The following is an 18,987-nucleotide window of genomic DNA, read 5'->3' on the forward strand; positions in this document are numbered from 1 at the left end:
TCCCTCCCCCCCCCTCCCCCCCCGCTCAGCCCATCACCTTGAACATTGTAAAGGAAATTATTGCTTGTATTTGAACTCACCATGATGGTAAACAGTGATGGCTTTAACCTCCAGGGAGATCTTACTCCATTTTATTTGAGAGGCAATTTATTCAATGTTCTGTATTTAAGATGGTAATTTAGTATTAAAGTGAAGTGGGCATTACTTTTCATGGAGTGTGCTGTGAATGTTTCCTCATTTACATTTTGCTCAAACAAATTGTCTTGTGTGAACAGTGATTTAAGGTTTTTGCTCTGCACCTCGTTAGTGCAAAACAAAATGGTAATGAAGTTCACTTCCCTCAGTTATTACGCCATAAATTTTTATACTGGAGTATTATTTTTCTTTTCAATTAATGATTTTGCATTCATAAGTATATTTATTTACAGTGTTGACTGCAAGTGCCAGACGTTTTAAATAGATCCACTGAAATTAGTCAGAGTAATAGAGAATGCAGAAAGTGTAATTGTACAATAACATTTCCGATATTTTTAATGTAATTCCAAATTTGCCCTCAAATCTGTCAAGGCGATTTAATGGAGGATGAACAAATTTAGAGGGTTGTGATAAATATTCCCCAGATTGTGCTGGTACCTTTAAGCACGAGCCCAGTCTGGTTTCTATGGCAATCCTGACATGACATAGCATTGCTTTTTAGCAATCAATAGAAAGAATGATTTAAATATGAAAATAAATTTGCTGTTATTCATCTGAAACAACAAAAATACTTATTTTTAAAGTGCCTTATTTTGGCAAAATCATTAGAATGATTAAATATAATTTGATGGAACCATATTAGAAGGCGCAGTTATATGCCAATAATCTGCTAACCGACCATTCAGAAATCCTGAAGATTTGATATCTGGCTTACCATGTAGTGTTCACTGTGCTCCCCTTCCATTCACCAGGATCCTAGTTCCCAAGTTCCCAACCACTCATCTGAGCATGTCCCCTTCCACCCTGCAAGACCCTGGTTCCTCAATTCCTGCTCTCTCTCTCTCATTCATCTGAGACCCAATTCCTACATTCCCAACCCTCCAATGGGCGAATCCCAACTCCTCTTTAAATGGAAGATAGACACAAAATGCTGGAGTAACTCAGACGGTCAGGTAGGATTTTGGGAGAAAAGGAATAGGTAACGTTTCGGGTAGAAACCCTTCCTCCGATTTCCAGTCTGAAGAGTTTTGACCCGAAACATCATCTATTCCTTTTCTCCAGAGATGCTGCCTGACTCGCTGAGTTACTCCAGCATTTTGTGTCTACGGTGTAAACCAGCAGTTCCTTCCTACACATTCTCTTTTAATGGGTTACACTTTAAATTTGTTACAGTGCTGTGTAAAATATATATTTGAAATAATATGTGGGAGTGTTTATATGAATTTTATTCAATAGTTTGGAAAATCTACCTACACACTGGGGATAATTTACAGTGGCTAATTAACCTCCCATCCTCTCATCTTTAAGATGTGAGAAACTGGAGTGCCCAGGGAAACCAAAGTAATCACAAGAAGAATGTACAAATTTCACACAGCACTGGAAGTCAGGATTGAACCTGGGTCGTTGGCACTTTGAGGTGGCAACTCTAGAAGCTGCACCACTATGTCCATTCCACATAATTCAGAACAAAAAGGCTGGTAAAATATGAAAGAATCATATGTCTTGACAGTGTAGCACCCACCCAGCACGGACTGTGAGGAAGGCTGTCAAACCATACAGCGGTATTTGGATCAGCTACAGAAATGGGCCGAGAGATGGCAAATGGAGTTTAATCCAAGCAAGTGTGTGGTGTGGTGTACTTTGGGAGGTCAAATGGCTGGGGGAAATATATAATCAATGGCATGACCCTCAACAGCATTGCTGTACAGGGGGATCTTGGGTTTGAAGTATATACATGCCTGAAAGTGGCAGCACAAGTAGATGGAGTGGTAAAGAGGGCGGATGGCATGATTGCCTTCATTGGTTGGGGCATTGAGTATAAGAGTCAGGAAGTCATGATGCAACTTTATAGGACGTTAGGCCGCATTTGGAGTAATACATGTAGTTTTGGTTACCACATTACAGGAAAGATGTGGAGGCTTTGGAAAGTGTGCTGGGGATATCTACCAGAGTGATGCCTGGATTAGAGGGTATTACAGGGAGATGTTGGACAGGCTTGGATTGTTTTCTCTGGAACTCTGGTGATTGCAGGGAGACCTGATAGAGGTATATAAAATTATCAAAGGCATATTTTAGTTTAGAGATACAGCACGGAAACAGGCCATTCGGCCCACCGGGTCCACGCCGACCAGCGATCCCCGCACATTAACACTATCCTACACCCACTAGGGACAATTTACACTTATACCAAGCTAATTGACCTACAAACCTGTACGTCTTTGGAATGTGGGAGGAAACCGAAGATCTCGGAGAAAACCCACACAGGTCACGGGGAGAACGTACAAGCTCCTTACAGACAGAACCCGTATTCGGGATGGAAACCGGGTCTCCGGCACTGCATTCACTGGAAGGCAGCAACTCTACCACTGCGCCACCATGACTGCCCAGATAGGGTAGACAGTCATAATCTATTTCCCAGGATGGAAATATCAAATATTAGAGTGCATAACTTTAAGGTGAAGGGGCGAAGGAACAATTTTTTTATAAACAGTGGGTGGAGAGAACATAGAACGCGCTGCTGGAGGTGGTGGTGGAGGTAGATATGAAAGGGCCATTTAAAAAACTTTTGGATTGGTATATGGATATGCAGGGAGTGGAGGGAAATGGATTATGTGCAAACAGATAAGTGTTGGTTTTGGCATTGTGGGATGAAGGGCCTATTCCTGTGCTGTACTACGTTCTATGTTCACCCTGAGGTTCTTGCATGTGAAAATCTTGATCACAGGCTGATTCTCAGCCCCTTTTGTGTCGGAAGGAACTACAGTTGTTTGTTTATACCGAAGATAAACACAAAATGCTGGAGTAACTCAGCAGGTCAGGCAGCATCTCTGGAGAAAAAGAAAAAGTGACGTTTTAGGTGGGAACCCTACTTCAGACTGAAGGACAGAGAAGACCGGTACAAAACAGGGCCGACTACAAATGACCTCAGGAAAGATGGAGTCCATAATGGCCCAGATGTGAACAATGGAACTAGTAGGATGACTAGATTGGGGGGGAGGAATGCGGGAGTTACTTGAAATGAGAGAAATCTATGTTCAAACTGCTGGGTTGGAAGTTGCCTAAGCAAAATATTAAATCAGCAAAATCTTTGCTCTTTTTGATTAATTCTCAATGCCACAGTTGACCAGAGGGTGGCACTAGAGTATTGTAATGAATAATTATACCTTTTTTTATTGGCCTTTTAGAGTTTACATACCAGCATCTGCAGTTCTTTATATCCATACAATTTAATATGTTGTCTAAGACTCGGTGTTCACTCTGTATCCCAGAGTAACCTTCAGCGTTCCCATAATTGGCAGCATTGGTAGAATTGCAGTGTATAATTTACACAAGGAACAACATGCTGCTCTAATGCCGAATCTTTCCTTTTGATTTACTTTTCATTTGAAGATTATTATTAGTTTAAAATGAGGAACGAAGGAGATTGCAAAAAGTGGTGAACATTGCCCAGTCCATCACATGTACTGACCTCCCCACCATCGAAGGGATCTATGGGAGATACAGCCTCAAAAAGGCAGCCACCATCGTCAAGGACCAACAACACCCTGGCCACACTCTCATTTCACTCCTGCCATCAGGAAGAATGCACAGGAGCCTGAAAACCGTGAACTCTAGGTTCAGGAATGGCTTCTTCCCAATAATCATTAGGCTATTGAACATCACAAATTCCAACTAAACTCTGAACTATGAACTGCCTTGATTGCACTAGGGGCTTTGGGCTCTGTTTATTTTTGCAGTGTATATATATTTTTTAATTTACTGAACTTCTTTGTTTATTATGGTGTATGTTGAGCACAGGTCCACTACTGATTTCCTGGCACCCTTGGTTGCAGAGTCGAGCAGTGTTATCCATTCTGCCGGACCAAAAGAGGTCAGGGCCTCAGCGGGGGGGGGGGGGGGGGGGGGGGGGGGGGGCTGAGATATCGGGGGGAAAATTGATCCAATGGCATGCCGCGGAAGTCCTGATGAGGTCGAGATCGAATGCCTCACCCGGCCTATTTGGGGAGACTTCCGGGACAGATTTCAAATGTGCTCTCGTAATTTTGTCAGGATTAAAGGAAGTGCTAGAAAATCAATGGTGGACCTTTACAATATTTACATACCTGCTGTGCTGCTGCAAGTAAGAATTTCACTGTTCCGTATCGGGAAGTATGACAATAAAATAATCTTGACTTGACTCTTGGGCACTTCTGTTAATTTAATTTTGATTGGTGACTCCTGTCATTCCCAATTGCATTTTATATAAGTTCGAAGATGTTGCATTGCATGGCGATTACTCACTTACAGCACCTCCTAAGCATTGCCGAAGGTGACAGACACCTAGGAAAACCACCACCTTCAGGTTCCCTTTCCAGGTTCATTGGTGCTTCTATGCATCACAAAGAGATGTTTGGAGCTTTACACTCATGAATTCTCCCCATCTTGTCTCTTTTAGATGAACATCTTGACTTAGAAATGCAGATTGTTATTGCAAAAGCGTATTGTTATTCTGTAGATGTATCTACTAAGTGTTTTGATTACCACCACTGAAGAAAGATCCTGACCCGAAACGTAACTTTACGTCCACTGTTGTTTGTCATGTACATCAATGATCTGGACGATGGTGTGGTAAATTGGATTAGTAAGTATGCAGATGATACTAAGATAGGTGGGGTTGCGGGTAATGAAGAAGAGTTTCAAAGTCTACAGAGAGATTTATGCCAGTTGGAAGAGTGGGCTGAAAGATGGCAGATGGAGTTTAATGCTGATAAGTGTGAGGTGCTACATCTTGGCAGGACAAATCAAAATAGGACATACATGGTAAATGGTAGGGAATTGAAGAATGTAGGTGAACAGAGGGATCTGGGAATAACTGTGCACAGTTCCATGAAAGTGGAATCTCATGTAGATAGGGTGGTAAAGAAAGCTTTTGGTGTGCTGGCCTTTATAAATCAGAGCATTGAGTATAGAAGTTGGGATGTAATGTTAAAATTGTACAAGGCATTGGTGAGGCCAATTCTGGAGTATGGTGTACAATTTTGGTCGCCTAATTATAGGAAGGATGTCAACAAAATAGAGAGAGTACAGAGGAGATTTACTAGAATGTTGCCTGGGTTTCAGCAACTAAGTTACAGAGAAAGGTTGAACAAGTTAGGGCTTTATTCTTTGGAGCGCAGAAGGTTAAGGGGGGACTTGATAGAGGTTTTTTAAATGATGAGAGGGATAGACAGAGTTGACGTGGAAAAGCTTTTCCCACTGAGAGTAGGGAAGATTCAAACAAGGGGACATGACTTGAGAATTAAGGGACTGAAGTTTAGGGGTAACATGAGGGGGAACTTCTTTACTCAGAGAGTGGTAGCTGTGTGGAATGAGCTTCCAGTGAAGGTGGTGGAGGCAGGTTCGTTTTTATCATTTAAAAATAAATTGGATAGTTATATGGATGGGAAAGGAATGGAGGGTTATGGTCTGAGCGCAGGTATATGGGACTAGGGGAGATTATGTGTTCGGCACGGACTAGAGGGGTCGAGATGGCCTGTTTCCGTGCTGTAATTGTTATATGGTTATATGGTTTATATGGTAACCTATCCATTTATTGGTCTTGACTTGTGCTAATTCAGGCTATGGTCTGCACGAGATCTATATCCCTCCATTCCCTGCATATTCACCTGCCTATCTAAAACATAGACATAGAAAAAAAAAGTGCCGGAGTATGCCATTTGGCCCTTCGAGCCAGCACCGCCATTCAATTTGATCATGGCTGATCGTCTAAAATCAGTACCCCGTTCCTGCTTTTTCCCCATATCCCTTGATTCCTTAGCCCTAAGAGCTAAATCTAACTCTTGACTTGAAAAGACTCATAAATGCCATTTTTGTATCTGCTTCTACCAGCACACCTGGCAGTACATTCCAGGCAATCAACACTCTGTGTAAATAAAACATGCCCTGCACTCCTCTTTAAACTTTCCCCCTCTGATCTTCTAGATACGCCCTCTAATTTTTGTCAATTCCACCCGGCAAAAGAGGTTCTGAATGTCTACTTTATTCATGCCTTTCATAATTTGGGGAACTTCTATGTGGTTTCCCCTCAACCCTTGAAGCTCCACAATAAACAATCCAAGTTTGTCCAATGTCTCCCGACAGCTAATACCTTCGAATACAGGCATCATTTGATATTAGAGAAATCAACGCTCATACCGCTGGGGTGTAAGCTGCCCAAGTAACATATGTGGCGCTGTTCCTCCAATGTGTGTGTGTGGCCTCACTCTAACAGCAGAGGAGGCAGATTCAGGTTCTGACCTCTGCAGAACCATTGGAGGAGAGGCTCAAAGATATCATTACCTGGCCAGGCCATTCCCCACACATCCGACCCAGTGCTACCACCAAGACAATGTGCCTTTATGACCAAAAGAAGACTAGATTTTTAAGAATTTTGAATTTGAAGTATACAAATTGGCACCGCCAACTCTTGCCAATTGACAATGCCAGTCGTGACGATTATTGTGTACTGCCTCAGTGTAATCTATTATTCTTACACTTTTGTGCTGAGATATGATTGTGCTTACGTATAGAATGATTTCCACAGAATTGTGTGCCAAAAAAGAACTTCCCTGTACAATAAAGAATCTTTGAACCGTTGATTTAAACTCTTCTGCACCCCCTCCACAGCCTCCAATTTCTTCCTGTAATGGGGCAACCTGAGCTGCACGCAATACTCCAAATATTGCAGTATTGAGTATTGCATGCAATACTCCAAATGCGGCGTACATTTTATAATGCAGCAACATGACATCTTGACTTCTAGATTTGATACAAATTATTTCATTTGTGTCAGCTATCCTTTAAGTCAATTTATTATTTTTTAGTTTAGTTTATTGTCACGTGCAGTGAAAAGCTATAGTTGCGTGTCAACCAACATATTTTTATAATTCTCCAATATCTCTGTTGTGTTTATCTCTTTTACTTTGAACACCTGCCTACCATCTCCAATCATAGACGTTTGGAAATATCTAAAAGAACTTTAATAGCATGAGGTCTCGGAAGACCATCTGAGTGGTGATTGGGCCGGGTCTCAATTTACGCTGGTGGCCTTTAATGGCCATCTATTCTTCATGGAATAGCCATGTGGCTGAGACCAGAAGGTTTTGGGAAATCTGTTGGTTGCAAGGGTCATCTTTGGGATTGGCTTGACAAATAATCCCTTCCGGGCAGCACAGAGTAGCAATGTTACAAAATGTTGAGATTTTAAAAATCAAGTCTGCAATTTATCCCATCAGATAAAGCATAAAAAGAATTTTAATTTGACACCTAATTCACTTTCATATCTTCAGTATTAAAAATGTTATGGCCATTTTCATACTCGGAAATTAGCATCTTGTTCCCTATTGCTTTTCCATTGACTTAACACAAAAGCTGTGATCGAGGACAGTCAAAAGCCCATAACTTTATTAAAAATTAAGAAAACTGAAATACATTTTCAGTTATTATAGTGAAGCATTCTGAAACAAATATGAAACAATCTTACTTGGATGACCTGAAATTAAAGCATATAATTAGTTACCCAATTGTAGCTAATTACGTAATTCCATTACTAGATCTAAACATCTATCCATTTCTTAAGAAAAGATCAACATTTTTAAATAGCCTAAGTGTCCAAATAACATACACACAAGAATTCACAATATAACATGATTTTTAAATCTCATTGTCATGGATTTATAGGCCAAATGGAAGGAATTTAGTGTTTAATTCCCGCAAATTAATGGCCATTTAAATCATCTTGCGAGTAGGTTTTTCTGGAACGTGATCATTTGGAACGTTGCAGTTGCAGTGATTTTGAGCCCCATATCGGCAGGAAAAATACTGCCGGTTCGGAGGGGCTCCAAGTCACCTTCTCGCAACTTAAAATTTTGATTAAAGGGAACTTAAGAAGCACTTTTTAATGTAAAAACAAACAGCCTACCTTGCCTTGTCCCCTACGTGAGATCCGTCCCGTTGTCGGCGTTCACGGCTTTAGAAGATGATTTTTAATTTACTATAACAAGGCAAGGCAAGGCAAGGCAACTTTATTTATATAGCACATTTCATACACGAGGCAGACTCAAAGTGCTGCACATAAAAACATGTCATACAATAAATGAAATAATAAAATGAAATAAAATAGAAGAACTAAAAGAAAAGAAAAGCAAAATTAAAAATGCATTATAAAAAGTGCAAAAGTTAAAAGTGCAATGTAGTTAAGATTTAGCTGAAAGCTAAAGTAAACATAAAAGTTTTCAGTCTTGTTTTAAAAGTGGTCAAAGTTGAGGCAAGTCTTAAATCTTCAGGAAGTTTATTCCAGCTATTTGTTGCATAGTAACTAAATCCTGCTTTCCCATGTTTTGTATTTACTCTGGGAATCACTAGCAGATTGGTTTCAGAAGATCTTAGCGGTCTAGAAGGCTTAATAGAATAGCCTTTTATTGTCATCCAGACCGAAGTCTGAACGAAATTTAAGCAGTCATACATATAATACAATACAATAAAAAACAACAATAAACACATATTAACATCCACCACAGTGAGTCCACCCAACATCTCCTCACTGTGATGGAGGCAAAAGTCTTAGGGCTGCAGTCTCTTCCCTCCTCTTCTCCTTCTGCGCTGAGGCGATACCCTCATATAGTGGAAGCATGTCAGTGATATACTTTGGCCCTAAACCATGTAGTGATTTATAGGTGAGCAGCAGGATTTTAAAATCAATTCTCTGACATACAGGGAGCCAATGTAAGGATTTAAGAATTGGTGTAATATGCTCAAATTTTTTGGTCTTTGTTAGAACTCTAGCAACAGCGTTCTGAACAAGCTGTAGCTGCCTGACAGTTTTTTTTGGAAGACCTGCAAGGAGACCATTACAATAATCTAGCCTACTAGTAATAAAGGCATGTACAAGTTTTTCTAAGTCTTGAGCTGACATGAGTCCTCTTAATCTTGCTATGTTTTTGAGGTGATAGTAGGCCGATTTTGTTACTGATTTGATGTGACTGTCGAAATTTAAATCTGAATCCATAATGACCCCAAGATTTCTGGCTTTGTTTGAAGTTGTTAGGGACAGAGAGTGAAGGTGTTGGGTTACTTTAAGCCTTTCTTTTTTAGCACCAAAAACAATTATCTCCGTTTTGTCCTTATTTAGTTGGAGAAAATTTTGGCACATCCAGTCTTTGACTTGCTCAATGCACTGGCACAACAGATCTATGGGGCGATAGTCATTTGGTGATAGCGCTACATAGATTTGAGTGTCATCGGCATAGCAGTGGTGGTCAATATTATTATTTTGCATGATTTGCCCTAGTGGGAGCATGTAGATGTTGAATAAAGAGGGCCCTAAGATCGAACCTTGCGGGACTCCACACGTCACGTTGGTTGGTTCTGATACAAAGTCGCCAATGGAAACAAAATAGTTCCTATCTTGTAAATATGACCTGAACCAACTTAAGACTGTGCCTGAGAGCCCCACCCATTTTTCCAACCTGTCCAAAAGTATTGAGTGATCAACAGTGTCGAATGCAGCACTGAGGTCAAATAGCATTAATATTGAAACTTTGCCAGAGCCTGTGTTAAGACGGATGTCGTTTACAACTTTAATAAGGGCGGTCTCGGTGCTATGAAGAGGTCGAAATCCTGACTGGAAGTTGTCGTAGCAGCCAGTTGAAGCCAGGAAGTGATTAAGTTGCTGGAGGACAACTTTCTCAATGATTTTACTTATGAAAGATAGGTTTGATATTGGTCTATAGTTGTTAATAATAGAGGCATCTAGGCTCCGCTTTTTTAAAAGAGGTTTAATAACTGCAATTTTCAAAGCTTTTGGGAAATTGCTTGATTGAAGAAAGCTGTTAACTATTTGCAGTATGTCTATTGCTAGGCAGTCAAAAACATTCTTAAGGAAGTTGGTAGGTAAAGCATCAAGGCAGCAGGTGGATGGCCTTAGTTGTGTCACCGTTTCCACAAGAGTTTTAGAGTCTATGACATTAAAGCATGTCATCATTGCCACATTACCTTTGCCTAAACAGGGTGGTGATCCAACATTTTTGTTTGAAACGGAGATATTGATGGCACGTCTGATGCCTTAAATTTTATCTGTATAAAATAATGCAAACTCATTGCATTTCTGCGTGGAATGGAGTTCAGGTGGCAATTGTGTTGGGGGGTTGGTCAGTCTGTCAACAGTTGCAAATAGGGTTTTTGCCTTATTAGTGTTGTTGTTAATGATATTGGAGAAAAATGTTTCTCTAGCACTTTTTAAGTCTAAATTGTAGGCACGGAGGCTCTCTTTATAGATGTCATGGTGAATATGAAGTTTTGTTTTCCACCAGATGCGCTCAGCTTTCCGGCATTCTCTTTTCTGGGCTGTTACAAAAGCAGCTTTTCTCCAGGGTGCCTTTTGCTTACCAGAAATAGTTTTAACCGTAACAGGTGCAATGACATCTATAACTTTCACAATTTTGGAGTTAAAGTTATCTACAAGATCATCAGCAGAACATGGATTTAGAGGTGGTAAGAAGGAGATGGCATTTTTAAAGAGTACATTAGAATGTTCATTTATATACCGTTTTTTGACAGTATTTGATTTTGTCTGTATGTCGGGAATAAAAGGTATATTAAAGAAAACACAGAAGTGGTCAGACAATGAAGGATCAGTCACGAAAATATCAGAAACAATGAGACCCTTTGTGATAATCAAGTCCAGGGTGTGCCCATTACAATGAGTTGCCTCTTTCACATGTTGAGACAGGTCAAATGTGTCTAAAATAGTAAAAAATTATTTTGCACCCTTGTCATTCAAATCATCAGTATGAAAATTAAAATCACCAGTTATAACTAGACAGTCAAAGTCAGTGGAGATGCTAGACAATAATTCTGTAAAGACATCGACACAAAGGTATTCGAAGGTATTCGAATGATGGAAAATCACCAAGTGACATCTGTTTCCCCTGAAATACATTTTTAAATATAGCAGCAACCCCTCCACCTCTTTTTCCAGATCTACATACATCAAAAAAGTTATAGTTGGGAGGAGCTGTCTCGATCAGAATGGTTGCACTGTTATTTTGTTCTAGCCATGTTTCAGTTAAAAACATAAAATCCAGTTTAGAGGTGGTAATAAAATCGTTGACTAAAAATGATTTGTTATTAAGAGACCTAACATTAAGCAGACCCATCCTGATGGTATTATTGATAGGCTTTATGGTTGGTTTTGGTTTGGAGCTAATAGGTATTAGGTTTGTTAGGTTAGCAGTGTGTCTAAGTTTCCCTTTGTTTACTCTCTTAGTAGTCACAACAGGAATGCAGAAGGTGCCATAGTTTGACGTAGGCGACCTTGGGTTCAGCTGATTATGCGGAACTTCCTTCGTAATGTGTCTACGGCTGAACCCTTTCTTGTCTCAGTAATATTCAGGACTGCTATCAATACAGGAGGGGGGCTGTGGCGCCCTCCGCTTGGTTGTTATCTCCCTGCTGCCGTGACGTGGCAATGGTACTGATATGGGGCGTGGGCTGGGCATCATAGACAGAGATGCAAGTTTAATGCCACCTTTTTCCTGTTTCTTCAATTCATATGGAAAATCATAATGGGAGGAAACAGTGGAGCTGGTGTTGTTATGGCTATGGGAGAGATGAGGGTGGAGGTCATCGTCGATGGGCGAGTGCAGAGGAGGGTGGTGGCCGTTCCTCTCCAAGCCAGCATCAGCAGTGGGGGATGGTAGGGAGGGTAAGGGCGAGTCGATGGGGATGGGTGGGTGGGGGGGGCTGTTGTCTCTCCTCAACGTCTGTGGTCTGACTGCGGCCTGTGTGTCAGACAGTGGCAGGGTAGATGTGTGGGGGGGGCTGTTGCCTCGCTTCTCTACCTGTGGTCTGACTGCGGCCTGTGTGTCAGACAGTGGCAGGGTAGATTTGTGGGAGAGCGAGAAGAGAAGATTGTCCCTTAACAGTCTTGAGCCAAACCTGTTTGGGTGTACACCATCTGCTCTGAAAAGATATTTGCGCCCCCACAACAAGTTAAAGTTGTCAATAAAGCTCCTTCCTCTTTCATTGCAGACTCTGGAAAGCCATGTATTCAGTGCAAGTAGCTGACTGAATGTGTTTATTCCCCTGTCAACTGCTGGTATGGGACCACTGATGAATGACTTAATGTCTAATTTGTCCAGTGTATCTAATAGTTCAGTAAAATCCCTCTTTAAAAGTTCTGACTGTTCTTTTCGAATATCATTAAATCCTGCATGCACAATTACCTGTGGGATTTTTGGGTTTTCCAGTATAATTGTGGCTAGTTTCTGGTTGACATCACTAACCGTCACATCTGGGAAGCAGCATGTTTTGATCTTCTTACTGGTTATATCCTTTATGGCTGAATCTCCTACAATCAGAGTGTCTGGTTCATCCGCTTTCTGTGTGATGGACCCTTGTTGTCTCTGTCTGCGCCGTCTGTCCGGACGCGCCCCGGGGCTTGAGGTGACGGACCCATGTGCAGCTCGCCTCCCTGGCGACGTGTTCATGGTCCGTCTCTGTCCGCGCCGTCTGTCCGGACGCATCTCGGGGCTTGCCTGCCTGGCGACGTGTTCCGTCTCCGTTTCTCATCACGTTTCTGCGGGCTGTCATCCGTGGACTCTCGTAGTTGCATGAACCTGTTTTTCAGCGGCAGAGTTAGCTTCGGGGATGGGCTAATCCGGCTGGTACGTGCTACTTTAGCTTTGGGTAGCCTAGCATTTGGCGTCGAGTGAACTTGTTGATTCACTGTGGTTTTCCGTTTGGGCTTAGCGCCGACTTGGTGCCAGTAAGTGGCAGCTGGAACTGTCTCTCTCTTGTCCAGTTTCGGGAAGGATATAATGTAGCTTTCATCGTCATCATTTAGTTGTGTGTTTGTCGGAGCTAGCTCAGCTAACTCACCCATCGGCACTGTATCCTGGAGGACGTGTTCATGGTCCGTCTCTGTCGTTGACTCTTGCAGTATTTTTAGTCCTTTGTATTTTTCTAATGCTGCTATCCTCGTTTCAAATATATCCAGTGTCTGCAGCAGTTTGGTGCAGTCTGTGCATTTCCCAGTCTCAGTGCCTTCATGCACGTCAGGACCTTCAGAAGCGCCCAGCGCTTGCTTCATAACGAAATCCATGATTTAGTGGTTAAACTCAAACCTTTCCAAACAGATTTGACGCACTGGTCAACCTGAGGAGCACCTTCAGCAACAAATGATCCTAATTTTGTATCAGTGCCTCCCAGATCAGTGGAAGAGCTTCTCTTGGTGTCTAATTATCTAATTTAGCTTAACAATAAGTGCAGAGAACGGCAGTCGCAGCGATTTTTCTTGAGCAATTAAACAGGTTGATGAACATCGATTTAAACAGCCTGGAGGAAACGGCCTTTTAAACCCGCCCCCCCTCTCAAAGGCACCAAAGTCGCGCACACGGGCAGTGACAGAACTGCAGCGCCGCTGAAGGTAAGTTTTGCAACATACCTACACAGAGGTGCAGCAGGTAGAGCTGCTGCCTCACCGTGCTAGACTCCCGGGTTCGATCCTGACCTCAGGGGCTTTTTGTGTGGAGTTTGCATATTCTTCCTGTGGCTGCATGGGTTTACTCCGAGTTCCTCCCACATCCCAAAGACATGCGGGATTGTAGGTTGTTGACCTCTGTAAATTACCCCGAGTGTGTAGGGAGTGGTTGACAAAGTGGGATAACATAGAACTAGTGTGAAGGGGTGATTGATGGTCGGCATGGGTCTGCTTCCATACTATCTCTAAAGTAGACTAATCTAAACTAAGATAAGGGTCTTGCAAAACCCAGTGCAGTGATCTTGAAATGTTTTCTCCCACATCTCCCGCATCCCAAGATCGGCAGGTCGGTAAGTTAATTGGTGTGGACTTGGAGCACCAGAGTCTGTTTCTGTGCTGTATTTCTCTTTGATTTTCCTCTTAAAATATGGGATCATCACTAATCTTCGAGAACCCCCCACAGCAAGTAAGCATCAGTCCTCACCGCCCTCCCCAATGACTGTCGATGCAGTCCAGTGAACACAATGTTATCGAGCTGACCATGCAGTTAATCACATTAAAAGATTCTTACAGCTTACCCAAAAGCAACACATCCCATTTTTAATAATGATAGGCTTATGATATTTCAGCATTTACTTTAATGAAAAAACAAATCTTTTTAAAAAACATTACTCATTTTTTTTAATATTCATACATGGCCATTGCAAAATACAACCATGAAATTAGATTTTTTTTATGGCCAGATATTTGATGATGTAATAATTGAACATAAAATGTTCAGGTTATTTCAGTTTAGTTTAATTTTTAGTTTAGAGATACAACGTGGAAACAGGCTCTTCGGCCCACCGAGTTTGCACCAACCATCGATTCCTGCACGCTAACACTATGCTACACACACAAGGGACAATTATCCAACTTTACCGAGCCAATTTGCCGACAAACCTGTACGTCTTTGGAGTGTGGGAGGAAACGGGTGCTCCCGGGAAAACCCACGCAAGTCACGAGGAGAACGTACAAACTCCATACAGACATTTTATGGAGAGGCCAGTTTGTGATTTTTATAAGCTTATATCAATTTAATTCCACCCTACGCCTGCAGAGAACAGTGAACACAGCCCAGTCCATCACAGGCTCGTCACATCCGTCTATTCAGTCCATCTTCATGATGCATTGCATCAGAAAGGCTGAAAGTATCTTAGAAACATAGAAAATAGGTGCAGGAGTCGGCCATCCAGTGAATCGGTCTCCACTGCCTTCTGAGGCAGAGAATTCCACAAATTCAGAGCAGTGGCGACCGATTCACTGGATGCTAGCGGAATCAAGGGATATGGGGAGAAAGCAGGCACGGGTTACTGATTGTGGATGATCAGCCATGATCACATTGAATGGCGGTGCTGGCTCAAAGGGCCGAATGGCCGACTCCTGCACCTATTTTCTATGTTTCTAAGATACTTTCAGCCTTTCTGATGCAATGCACCATGAAGATGGACGGATGTGACGAGCCAGTGATGGACTGGGCTGTGTTCACTGTTCTCTGCAGGCGTAGGGTGTCAAGAGCAGAGCATTTGCTACACCAGGCTGTGATGCGTCCTGTCAAATAACTTTCGATAGCACTTTTGTAGGTTTAAAATAATCCTCGTGGGCATGCTTAATCTTCTCAGATGCCTATGAAAGTAAATTAGCTGAAGCACTTTCTTGATCACTGCATCAGTTTGACGAGACCTGGATGGGTTGCTGGTGATTATGGATGCCAAGGAACTTGAAGCTGTCGACCTTCGCTTCAGCAGCTCCATTGATGGAGACATGGCCTTATTCAATCCCCACCCCCTTGCTTACAGCACTCTTTCACCTCACTGATGTTACGGGCTAGGTTGCTAATACACTGCTCCAAGCTTCCCCGTCTCTTTTCTGTACTGTCTCATCGTTGGTGTTGATCTGGCTGTCAACAGTGACATTGTCAAACTTAAAGATCGAGTTGTTGCTGTACTTGTAGCTGAATGCTAATAGTTCCACCCTCATTCAACCCTGACGGGATCTGCAACAGGAATCATTATTTCTGCATAGACGATTTTAAGAGTTAATTTCATGAAGGCTTTTTGTATTTGCTGCGACATCACTGTGGGATTTTCTCTTCCCCTGTTTGTTTATCAGGAAGTAAAACAAATCGGAGAGATGAACAGTGTTCTGAAAGGCCCCTAGGAACAGGCAAATGCATCTCCTTACCACCAAACGTTGGAGCAGGAATCTCACAATGAAAGCTTTAAAACAGTGTAACCTGGAGGATAGCATTTGCAGTGGAGCCAGGAGATGATCTGAAACATGAAGATAACTGCCCAAAATTTCACATTATAACTTTAGTACTCAGTCTTGTATTATTTTTCCACTTCCCCCATCAATGAACCTCTTGTATTATTTTTCCACTTCCCCCATCAATGAACCATTTTCACATTCTCATGCTACTGTGCGGATGACGTGTTTATTAATTGATTGAGGTATGGTGGCACAGCGGTAGAGTTGCTGTCTTACAGCGGCAGAGACCCGGGTTCAATCCTGACTGTGGATGCTGTCTGTACGAAGTTTATACATTTTCCCTGTGACCACGTGGGTTTTCTCCGGGTACTCCGGTTTCCTCCCACACTCCGAGATTTAACACAGTTAAATTGTCCCTAGTGTGTAGAATAGTGCTCATGTATGGGGCGATTTCTGGTTGGTGTTTATTCGGTGGGCTGAATGGCCTGTTTACATGCTAAAGATCTGAGCCTATTGTTGTTCTGCTTGGAATTCAACAAGGTTATGGGTGGTTGGTGGTCAGCTCAGAAGATAGATACAAAGTGCAGAGTAACTCAGTGGGTCTGGCAGCATCTCAGGAGAACATGGATAGGTGATGTTTTGGGTCCGGACCCTTCTTCAGACTTTTTTTTCTCCTACTATCCCAACCACAATCAGTCACCTATCCATGTACTCCAGAGATGCTGCCTGACCCGCTGAGTTACTCCGCACTTGTGTCTATCTTCGGTATAAACCAACATCTGCAGTTCTTTTCTAAACACTGATGGTCAGCTCAGCCTGGTAGAGCAAAGGATCTCTTTCTGTACTCTTAGATGTATTTATATCAAATGACACTCAGGATTATGGAGTAAACCATTCAGAGAAATGTCTTAATATACGTAGAGAGCGGTAAATCTGTGGAATTCTCTATCAGAGAGATCTGTGGAAGCCTAGTCATAGAATCATACAGCATGGAAACAATCCCTTTGGCCCAACAAGCCCACGCCGACCAAGATACCCCATCTATTCTAGTCCCACCTGCCCGCATTTAGCCCATATCCCTCTAAACCTTTCCTATCCTTTCCTAAATTCATCCTATCTATTCTCCTCATGATCTTATAAAACCTCTCCAGATCACCCCACATCCAGTCTCTAATATATTTAAGAAGATGGATTTCCAGGCATAAAAGCATTATGGAGATTGGACACACCTGAAATCAATAGTACAATTTCATATGGCATTGAGCACCATGGAGGGGAAGGGAAAGTGGGATGTGGACTGGACAGTTGATATCAAGGAGTAAATGGTGTTTCAGGTGACAGTGAGCACAAAGTCACCCAAACACAGGGGAGAAGTGGGGATGGTTTTTCAAGCTTTAGACTTTAGAGATACAGCATGGTAACAGGCCCTTCAACCAACGAAGACTGCAGCGGCCAGCAATGAACCTGTACACTAATGCTATCCTACACACTAGGGACAATTTATAATTTTACTGAAGCTAATTCATCTACAAACCTGCACGTCTTCGGGATGTTGGAGGAACTAAAGCACCCGGAGAAATCCCACGCAGTCACAGGGAGAACGTGCAAACTCCATAGTCAGAATGGAACCCGGGTCTCTGGCGCGTTAAGGCAGCAACTCTACTGCTGCTCCACTGTGCTGTCCACGCCCCAATAGACAGAGTGGTCGTGGGACTACACCATCCGTTTTTACCTAATAATAACCATGATAAAATTATAATTATCACGAAGGCCAACTATAGTAAAACCAATTTGATTTAATATAGTAATTGAATAAATTATGTTATAATTATATAGGTGTATTGATTCACTTTGGGCAGCACAGTGGCAGACCCGTGGAGTTGATGCCTTAAAGGGCCTTTTCACGGGGCGAGTTGACGCAAGATGTCACCAGAGTGAAGAGGTCGTGGTCCAGCACGAGTCTCGCACGATATAACGGCAGTAGATAAAGAGTTCCCACGGTACTCGGCATTTATGTTATTCGTGCGAGTGACTTGGCCGTTTCCCGAGCTGTCGCATTAAATCTTGAATGAACATCGTGAACTACACGTGACACAAATGATGTAACTTTTTTTTTCACACACTATATATATCCTCCCTTGGTTGAATCGGCTCATTTGGAGACATGCCTTTACGAAATAATTTCGAGTACAGGATGTTGGTTTTTTTCATTGACGCGCTGCATGCAGCTGCCCACTATGTGCATCGAAAACGCTTGCTTGAAGGCAGAAGGGAGAGATTAATTAAAAAGAGAATTAAGAGGAAGTCTCACTGGGTGAAGCCCATCTTTCAACGGAGAGCTCAATTTGGACAATATGAGCAACTGCTTAATGTGCTGTGCGAAGAGGATACAAGTGCATTCAAAAACTTTGTCAGAATTTCACCCGAGCTCTTTAATGAGTTAAAGAATAATTTGGGACCTCTGCTGAAGAAGACTGACACTGTAATGAGAAAAGCACTGGAACCAGGGTTGCGCATAGCAATCACCCTCCGCTACTTGGCCTCAGGCGATTCTTATACTGCGACTTTTTTACTTTGCAGCTGCAGGGCAGACAGACAGACTTATAAGAGAAGTTTAAGTTAACTGCAAACACAGCACTTTTACATCAATAGCAATGTATGTTTTTAAATCTTGGATAACATTAAATGGTTCTCCTCTTGATGAACTTATATATCGTTATATAAACTCACATGAGCACTCGGGAAACTCGGCAGCCTTCGTCTCCAGCAGGTTCCTTTTTCTCTCCCTGTTTCTATAATCCTCTCTGGATTTATCGTACAGAATCTCGTTAAATTGGAACCATTCTACAAGTTCCCCCTCTTGTTCCCTGGTGAAGTTATATGACTTTACCTTCTGCCATCTTCCCTTTACGTCTGTAGAGGCTATTCCTACAACGGCTACTGGGGAGGCAATCTGAATTGCACCTTGCTCACCCTCTCCCTGCTCCAAGGAGCCCACAGGCAGTGTTATCTGTGGCATCTCCTGTTGCCTCTCCACCTGTCTC

The sequence above is a fragment of the Amblyraja radiata genome, chromosome 19, assembly GCF_010909765.2.
Source record: "Amblyraja radiata isolate CabotCenter1 chromosome 19, sAmbRad1.1.pri, whole genome shotgun sequence".
In the NCBI taxonomy this organism is placed as follows: Eukaryota; Metazoa; Chordata; class Chondrichthyes; order Rajiformes; family Rajidae; genus Amblyraja; species Amblyraja radiata.